The sequence below is a fragment of the Eublepharis macularius genome, chromosome 8 (genome assembly GCF_028583425.1).
Source record: "Eublepharis macularius isolate TG4126 chromosome 8, MPM_Emac_v1.0, whole genome shotgun sequence".
Classification (NCBI taxonomy): domain Eukaryota; kingdom Metazoa; phylum Chordata; class Lepidosauria; order Squamata; family Eublepharidae; genus Eublepharis; species Eublepharis macularius.
The window spans coordinates 47718615-47728718 of NC_072797.1; positions in this window are offsets into that span (position 1 = coordinate 47718615).

Sequence of the window (10104 nt, forward strand, 5' to 3'; positions counted from 1 at the left end):
ATTTTTAATCAGTGCCTGATCTATTCAGGTGTGTGGGAGTGGTGGGCTAGGGCTCTAGTCCCTCCCTCCCTCTGGTGCCAGGGCTGCTGCCAGGCCCTGGGGCCAAGCTTGGTGGGTACCTTGGCTGAGGGCTCACATTGATTATTAATCAGTGCCTGATCTGTTCAGGTCTGTGCGAGTGGTGGGCTAGGGCTCTAGTCCCTCCCTCCTTCTGGTGCCAGGGCTGCTGCCAGGACCTGGGGCCAAGCTTGGTGGGTACCTCGGCTGAGGGCTCACATTATTATTTGTCAGAGCCTGATTGGGTCAGGTCTGTGGGAGTGGTGGGCTAGGTCTCTAGTCCCTCCTTCCCTCTGGTGCCAGGGCTGCTGCCAGGCCCTGGGGCCAAGCTTGGTGGGTACCTCGGCTGAGGGCTCACATTAGTGCCTGATCTGTTCAGGTCTGCAGGAGTGGTGGGCTAGGGCTCTAGTCCCTCCCTCCCTCTGGTGCCAGGGCTGCTGCCAGGCCCTGGGGCCAAGCTTGGTGGTACCTCGGCTGAGGGCTCACATTGATTATTAATCAGTGCCTGATCTGTTCAGGTCTGTGGGAGCAGTGGGCTAGGGCTCTAGTCCCTCCCTCCCTCTGGTTCCAGGGCTGCTGCCAGGCCCTGGGGCCTAGCTAGGTGGGCACCTGGGCTGAGGGCTCACCAAATGATTCGTATTATTATCACAATCCTAATCATTTAAATTATGATTCTTATTATTACTATTATTATTCTTAGTCATTGTACCGGTTCTGCCTAGGCATCTTGGTGTGCTGGGCTATGGCTGTAGCCCCAGCCTCTAGTTCCAGTGCTGCTGCCAGGCCAAGCTCAGTGGGCATCTCAGCTGAGGGCTCACACAGTGTTATTAGTGCCTGTTCTGTTCAGATCTGTGGGCGTGGTGGGCTAGGGCTCTAGTCCCTCCTTCCCTCTGGTGCCAGGGCGGCTGCCAGACCCTGTTGCCAAGCTCAGTGGGCACCTCGGCTGAGGGCTCACATTGATTATTATTAATCAGTGCCTGATCAGGTCAGGTCTGTAGGAGTGGTGGTCTAGGGCTCTAGTCCCTCCCTCCCTCTGGTGCCAGGGCTGCTACAAGGCCCTGGGGCCAAGCTCAGTGGGCACCGCGGTGGAGGACACACAGTCATCTCCTTTCCTGTCCTCCTTGATTCTAGTTTGGTGGCACAATGAGTCTTCATCTTGTGTTGGCTGCCAAGGGCGTTTGTGGGGTGAAGTGCGATGGCAGTCCTCCTGGTTCAGTTGTGGAAAGCAGTTTTGGGTGTGGCTCGGGGCAGCACGGAGTCCTCCCGCTCCCCCCAATTCACCTATGTGGGCTGTGGAGGCCCAAGAGTTCTTTGTGCAGGGGGGAAAGAATCTCTCTCAACATTTTCAGGAGGGGTGGGCGATGGATCCCTGGAGGAATGGTATGTGTGTTATGAAAGATCCCTCCTGTCCCCATCCCAAACTCTTGGTGGTTTCCCTTCCCACAGTCCACCCCTCACCCCATCGTCTGTGTCCAGCCCCGCAGCGCAGCCTGTAACCATTCGTCCTCCTTCCCCTGGGACAGTTAGCGGTCGGCGTTACAACACCTCCATATGGATGGCTCATCGCCATCTCCCCGTGTCCACCATGCCTGGCAGCCGCCGGCATCACCCACTGTTCCTGTATCACTGGGGACAGCGGCGCGCCCCACTGTGGCTTCCACGAACCACGAACCAGGTCGGCAACAGGAGATGTTCGTTGCATTTTGGGAATTCGGGATCGTGGTCTGCACCGAACCACGATTCGCTGATTTGTTAATTTTTTTTTGTTCATGCCCATGTCTAGTTAGGAACCAATGCAATACTGAAAATTGGATGTCAAACAGAAAATGGTACTTTGCTAGATGAGTAAACTTAGTGCTTACTGGCAGAAAAAAATGAGAGATTTTCATGAAGAGAAATTTATTTCAAATGATTTTTTTTTTGCTAATCTCATTTGTTATTCCTTGCTGGTGTTACGATCTATTTTATATAATCAAGACTTGTTCACAAATTATTGTGAAAACATGTACAATCTGTAGCAGAAGCTTTCAAGAACCACTGTTCTCTTCATCAGATGCGTGGAGGGTATGAAGAAACTGGCTAGATTTATATAGGTGGTGAGGGGAGGGGGGAGTAGATGTAAATCAATTGCTTCTGATAATGAGATCCGTTTGCTTCTGATAATGAAATCATTTACTTCTGATAATGAGATAATCATTCTTAGTCTCTATTCAATCCAAGTCTGACTGAGTCAAATTTACATATGAATTCTAATTCAGCAGCTTCCCGTTGGATTTTGTTTTTAAAAGGTTTCTGTTGAACTATGGTAACCTTTAAGTCCTTGATGGAAGTTCCTGGTAGATTGTTCTCCCACTGGTTTCTGGATGTTGCCATTTTTAATGTCAGATTTGTGTCTGTGATTCTTTATCTGCTGTGCAAATTTTCTACTAGGCAACAATACTTATCGAACAATAGGGTTGCCCTAGAGCCAAACTACAAGTGACATCTGACGCTAGTTAGACACTTGTCAGCTTCCCTCATGTTTTGATGGGAAATGTAGGCAGCTTGGCAGAAAGTTGGACAAGTGACAGTCGAAAAGTCCGTTGGACAGGAGTCAGAGAGCCAAGCTGCAAGACCAGGATGCTTACATTTCCCAGCAAAGCTTGAGGGAAGCTGACACGTGTCCAACTAGTGTCAGGCATCACTTGTAGTTTGGCTCCTAGTCTATCCCATTTTAAATCTTCATGCTGTTAAATTTTCTGTCCTTTTTTGACACATGAAGATGTCTTATACTGAGTCAAACTGTTGGTCATTATTGTCTACTTACACTGGCAGTGGATTTCTGTGATCTCAAGCAGAAGTCTTTCGCATCAGCTACTATCTATTCCTTTTAACAGGAGACAGGGATTACACCTAGGACTTTCTACATGAGAATCATATGCTCTGTCTCTGAGCCACATCCCCTCCCTCTAGTATAGAAGTGCTGCTTTTCCTATCAAAGGTTTTCAAGCTATTCCTGCACATGCCTATGACCTACTGAACTCTGATCCTGCTTTCTCTTTTCTCTTTGATAGGCTGGCTCCTCACATATTATATTTTATATCACTTTATCATTCTTATTCTTGTTGGCATTGCAGTTCTTTCTGATGATCCTTCTTTAGGTATTTGTTTTCATTCTCTAACAGCTTTTGAATGTCATCTTTGCTTTTCCAGCATGTCATCATCTGTCTCAAGTGCTTGATCTTGTTCCTTTTAGACATTTCTGTCTTGTTCACCTTTCTACTTGTGACTTTCTCCTTTCTAGCTACTACTGTTTGCTTGTCATTGAGGAGTCTGGCTCACAATCGCTCTCTGTCTGTCCCTTTGACTGTCAGTCTTTTGAAACCTCTGAGTTCTTGCTCATGATCTGATAAGTACCATTTGTGGAAAGCTAGATAACATTTGATTTGCTTCACTATTAATGTGAATTAATATTAATGTGTCTATTCCCTCTTATAATTCAGATTTCCCCCCACCATAAGCAATATTGGGTGACCACTTTTATTCATCAAGGAACCTACTGACTTTTTCATCAATCATTAATCTTTTTCATCAATTTTGATCAAGTTTTCACAATACTTTTTTTTTTAGTACTGTATGTGATACTCTGTGATGACATACAACATTCGATTTATATATTGCCTTTCAGGATACCTTAAGGCCCACTCAGTGCAGTTTACAAGGTATGTTATTATCCTCATGGCTATCACCCTGTGAGATGGGTGGGGCTGAGAGAGCTCTGAGAAGCTGTGACTGAACCATTAGGTGGATATTTCTAGCCTAGCTTTTGATGATAGCTTGTAGGAATATACAAGTTGTGCACTTAACAAAACTCACAGCCCTAGTTCACAAGTTACAGTGATTAATGCATAATCTATATACAGTGTACATTTGATTTTTCTTCAAAAGTATGTTGAATAATTCTCATATAACATTTAGTAAGTGTACAGCTCAACATGTGATTTAAACCTCACATTTATAGGTTCTGATCCCTGGTTTCACTTGTTAAGTGAATGCATGTTGGCTCTTTCATGCAAGCAAATGTACACATGTACATGCAGAATGTACATGTATTCACTGTAACATGTGAAAAGAGCTAGCACCTTTGAGGAGAGAAATCACAAAGAGAGGGCAATAATAAGTAAATTATAAAGAGTAAGCAAATTGTAAATAAATTGGTGGCTGTTCAAAATGATGTGGAAAAAGAGGATAGAATAAATGGCATGCTTAACAACAATGTTGTAGACTGTCATCCACTAAGATGCCTGTAACAGCCACATCATATATTTTTTTTAAAAAAAATGGCTGACAGGTGTGTCAGGAAATAATCACTGTTTCCAAAAACAATAATTTGTTTTTTGATTGCTAGGAAACAATGATTCCAAGAACAAAAGCAGTTGCCGGGGAAACATCATTTAGGTGAATGAAAGCATAATGTCAGTATAGTCCTACCTGAGGATGCCAAGTGTTTGAAAAGTTTCTTTGGCTCTCCTTTATCTAGGGCTTTGCTGACAGAAGCCTGGATCCAAAGAGCAATTTTAGGCAACTGCATGGACTGTCACTAGGAGAACATTTTGCTTCTGTTGTATCCCTGCTTTTGAAACTTCTCTCTTTTTAAAAGTCTTCCCCCTGTCCGAGACTCCTGTCCAAGAAAATAAATCCAAAGCATACATGACTTGTGATACTTGTAGAATGTATACCAGGAATCTGGCCAGTGTTTCTAGCTTCTTGGTCATTTTCCAGTGTATTCACCACTTCTTTTTAAAAATCTTTTGATTCTTGTTTTTCATTCTCTCTTTTTGCTTTTAGTTTCACCAAATCTACATCCTTGACTCACAGATTTTGTCATTGTAAGGGTTGCCAGAAGTCAGATATGACTTGATGGTACTTTATACTCCCATGCAGTGCTGAATGAATATGCTCTTTGTCATTTTTCTTTGTTGTTGTATGTTGTTATTAACCCATCCATTGTGTCCTTTCCATTGCCAATGTTCTAAGTTTGCATCACTGTCTTACCCAAATAAGAAGTCTCTTTAATTAGTTGAGGGAATTAGCATCAAAGGAGACAGGCGAGAGGGGGTAGCTAGGAATCTCCACCAATGTCTACAGGAATTATTTCCTTAGCGAACTCTCAAATGAATCAGGTAGATGTTCAACAGAAAAGGTTTTTTATTAAAAGAGAAATAAATGGGCAATAACACAAATACACACAGCACACATACAAGGCTAATAAAGAAAATCAGGGAGAAAAATGAGAGAAAGAAATTTGGGATAGGGTGAATAATTACCACTCCTGAAGGAGGGGTCTGTGGGAAAAGCAGCAAAATGACAAGCATTTCATGGGGAAAAGGAGAAGACTCAAGTGAACTTGAGCGTGGGTGTATGGTTCCAGAACACACACACTCTGAGCACGTCTGTGAAGCCCAATTATAGGGCAAAATGTACCCTGAGGCAAAACTGGCATCTTGCTCCCAAAAACAATAGCTTAATGGTTTGTCCAGAGGTAGGACAATAAATTGGTAAAGGTTTGGTAGGACTATCTGGGATGAACTGTAGGTAAAAATATTGCTTGATGACCTGGACAGCCTATCGGGTATGCTAAATAGCTTTGATTAGGTAAATGGCAAAGGGGAGGTAAAGAAAGGCATAGATGAGATTAGGTAGTATCCTCATTATCTTTGCTGGTCTCCAGGGCTTGGAGGGCTGTCAAGCAGTCATTCCCCCTGTGACTCATGGCTTGGTAACTTTCCAGTCTCCAAGTCAGCTGACATCTGTTGGGCCAGGCAGTGCCTAGGACTTATGGCAAGGGTTTATGATATTTCATACCTATAAACTGCCCTTGCAGTGTGGGGAGGGGATCTGACTGCTAACAACTTAACCTCATTTTCATGTCATTTATATGTGTCTGAGTTGACAAACATGAAAATTCTTTTTGCATCCATTTTTGTTCGCTCATGTTTCAGACAACTTGCAATGTAATCCTAATCAGCCTTTGATGGAGTTGGAAGGGCATAACTCTGCTTTGGATCGCACTCTTAGAATTCACAATTTGAACAGTTTGCTCACCTGATTAGCATGATAGACCAAGGATGCAGTGGTAGTTGGGAACCTGCACATCCCCAAGACACCTCTTTTTACAAAAGAATTTGACAAAGATGTGGGTGGATGTTGGCACTGCAAGGATATACAGAGTTGATCCAGATCTAGACATATTGTCTGCCTTTGCTATTAAGGATAACTGTGTCCAACAGCAATAAAGGCACCCAGAAAAAGGTCTTGTAACTGAATGTCACTAATTGTAAAGTGTTAAATTTTTATGCCCTTAAAAATGTGGGAAACATCAGACAGGATACAGTGGTGGTGGCAGATGTAGGTGCAGTGGTAATGGAAAGTGTAGCTGAGCTACTATCCAATGCATATATGATCATCATCATCTTTTTGTATGATTTGTATGTGAAATTGTTGAACAGAGAAAGTGGTTTGCACAACATTCAGGTGTGCTGCCTGCAACAGGAAAATAGACTGTGAGCTGAATCAGTGGATAACTGAGCACCCCTAACCTTCCTGATCTTTCCTGAAGAAGTTGTTTTCAGGTTGCTCTCTCACATGCTGAATAATGCACTTTCAACTAGTCTTAATACACTTTAGAATTGTTTGTGTTTGTGAGTATATTTTCCTATTTCACACAGTAAACTCCAGTTGCAAAATGTATGGAAGCAGTCTCTCCAAGATAATTTGTTCCTGCCAGAAACTATATATAATTACATTCATTCTACTTGCTGTATAAGAGAAAGATATTGATTCCCTCTGTTTCATAGGTTCATAACTTTGAGGTCAGTTTCTAATCTATTTTACAAACTTTTCTCTACAGGAGTACATATCATTTCTACATAGATGGTTTCTCTGGAGGAAAAGAATCCACCTTTTTCTGCTCAAAATCTTGTTCATACTTTGTTCTTGATTACTGTAATCTGCTGTTTACTATTTCCTTATCTGCTCTTCAGTCAAACCACATGATCTCTGTCAAAATAATCTTTCTTGTTGATGTTGCACTTACCTTTTATTTCACATTTTTATATAATCCATTCTACTGCTAGTTTCCCTGTGCTTATTTTAAAAAACTATTCTTCAGCTTTTTCATTTTGATCATGGTAATTCTGCACTTTCTTTGGGGTGTTTTTGTTCCCGTCGCTCTTTTATGCTTCTTTTCATATCGCAATAATCTTTCCAATTGTTTCATGTACAGAAACAGGCTGCCTTGTATAGATCACAGAAGCAGCACACACTGCATATGAAAGAGGCTGTGATGGGAGTTTAAGATCATTTGCATCCAGCAGCTTGCTTTGGGTGGACAGCTCTAGTATCCACATCTTCCCTTTATTAGCTCAGACAACCCATTACCCTTCTGTAATCACATTTTATTAAATTTAAAAAAATAAATTCAGCAAGCGTGTATTGCAGCAGGGAAAATAACTTTCCAAGTGAAGTTAAAGGTATTGATGCACCAGTCTGTAGAGCTGCATAATACATAGCAAAAAGGAACAAAATTGTATTGTCTACTAGTAGTATGCATTTGTTTTGGAAAAAATCCCACTATAAAACAAATCATCCTGCTTTGGAGGCACAGTAGAAGGCTTCCTAAATGAAGCAAGGCCCCTCTGAATCACAAGGAAGAAAAGCAAAGCAGTTGGAAACTCTTTCAGCTGCTTTGGATAGATGGCTGATTCACCTGGCTCACAGGTTCCTTCCCCCTTATCTGTATAACTGCCTGGAACCTTTTCTTCTGTGTAGGGAAGGTAGTTTTCAAGCAGTTAGGGGGAGGTCAAGCAGAAGGCAATATGACTGACAGCTCTAACTGGTCAATGAGGTACATAGCAGCTGAATGAAGGCAGCCAATATTTATTTTGTTTTCCATTTAGTGAGAATCTTCTTGGGAGATGCATTTGCTGGGTCTTCATGGTGACTGCTGAGATGGTGAGAGGCACTCACCTACACCATCCTCAGGCATGCACAAAGCAAGGAGTAGGTATGAAACATGACATGACATGACATGTTAAACAATATGATGACTAGTATTACATAAATTGAAATACAATTCAATGAGAGCAAGATACAAATATATAATAGATTTTATATATATGTGTGTGTGTGTGTGTGTGTATATATATATATATATATATATATATAGAGAGAGAGAGAGAGAGAGAGAGAGAGAGAGAGAGAGAGAGAGAGAGAGAGAGTATATATATTGTAGGAGCCTTCCTGACCTCCTCAAACAAGCCATTCCACAGTGTAGGGACCACTATAGAGAATAGACGTGTATGGGCAGGTGCTTATCTTGCCCATTTGCAGGGTAGCACATGTAGAAGACCCTGTTCAGATGAGTGAAGTTGTAGTGGCAGGGCATAGGAGGAGAGGTAGTCTTACAGATATGAGAGTCCAAGACCATGAAAGGCTTTGTATGTGACAGCCAGTTCCTTGAACTGAATCATTAGAGCAGCCAATGGAAAAACTGCAAAATAGGTATAGTATGCATGCACTGCTTAGTTCCTGATCATAATTAAGCTGAAGCATTCTGCACAAGCTGGAGTTTCCAAGTGGATTTTGAGGAGGGACCTATATAGAGTGCATTACAGTAGTCTGGTGTTGATGTTACTGACTAAGAGAGAGAGGTTCCAAAAAGAAGCAGGATATTGCCCTGAGAGTACCAATCTGGAGACTCAACTAGAAAATGGCATTCAATAGAAAGAAAGCTGCTGTTCTCATGTTCCTATCTGACTAGCACTTGCTGCCCCCTGTACACCAGACTTCTTCCAATTTTTACACCAGGCTTCTTCCAAAACCCCTTGACGCCCCAGTCAGAATGAAGAGGCAGACACAAGGTTTGGAACTAAAGGGCCACTTTATTAATATCAACCATTAAATACAGCAACGGCCAACTAACGATACAGGTTAAGTCATGGGGTCACCCCTGGACCACCACCTGTCTGAGCGAGCCCTACAGCCCCGGGTGGGAGGCACCAAATGACTGCTACTGCCAGTAAGCAGAAGGCAAATCAGGCCACACAAATGCCACACTCAAAATGGCCACCCTTGGAGCTGTGCATATTACAGATGCCTTCACAACATGGCTGCACTGCCAGAAGGCTAAGAAGGCCACTACTTGCCACTCTCAAAATGGCTGTACTCAACTGAATATACTGCAAAGCCCTCCCCAAAATGGCCCCTGCTGCCTGAAGACCTTAGGTCAAGCTATTGCTGCTGGAAACACTTGCTCCCAAGTAAATGTAAATGGTGGGGGAGGAAAACGCCTAGACGAAGGGGAGGGGGGCTACCAGCATACACCCTGCTAGGCCAGTGGCAATAAAGTATGAATTAATCCATCCCTCAGATGGCTGAAACTCACCCCTGTGGCCTACAGCAAAGCCTATTGCTGCTGCTGGAAGTACTGTCTCCCAACAAAGTAAAACAATGTTGGAGGGAGAGGAGCCTAGGTAGGCCAGAGGCCTGCTAGGGCTGGGTGTAACCCTGCTTTAGCCCTCCTGACTGATAGACAGCAGAGTCCAATTGGAAATAAGAAAAAGTATCTGCCAGACCAGTGAGCTTGGCACTGGGCCCTGGCTCTCCTTTTGAAGTTTGAAGGTAGCAAGTAGAGGAATATCACAGCTTCTCCTAGGCAGCTACTGCTGCCTAGCGCTGAGGGCCTTCAGTAAAACCAGCCTCAGAGGAGCCCGGCTGAGACAGCTTGAGATGTGCTCTGCTCAGGCCGAGCATGCAGAGCAACTGCCAGCAGGGAGGGCGGAGCCCCCTTCTGAAGGCTCTATCTCTGCCTCCTGCCCAAATCCCCGTATGCCCGAGAGATGCCTCTGCCTCCTCCTCCTTCTGAGGGAGCAAAATACGGTCCCCAGCTCAAGCCGCTGCATGGCAGCCAGGAGTACCACATTCTCAAGGTCCAGTGTACAAAGTCCACAAGATTGATCTTCTTACATAGACTTTCAAACTTGTCTCAGTAAGTGGCTTGGTGAAAAC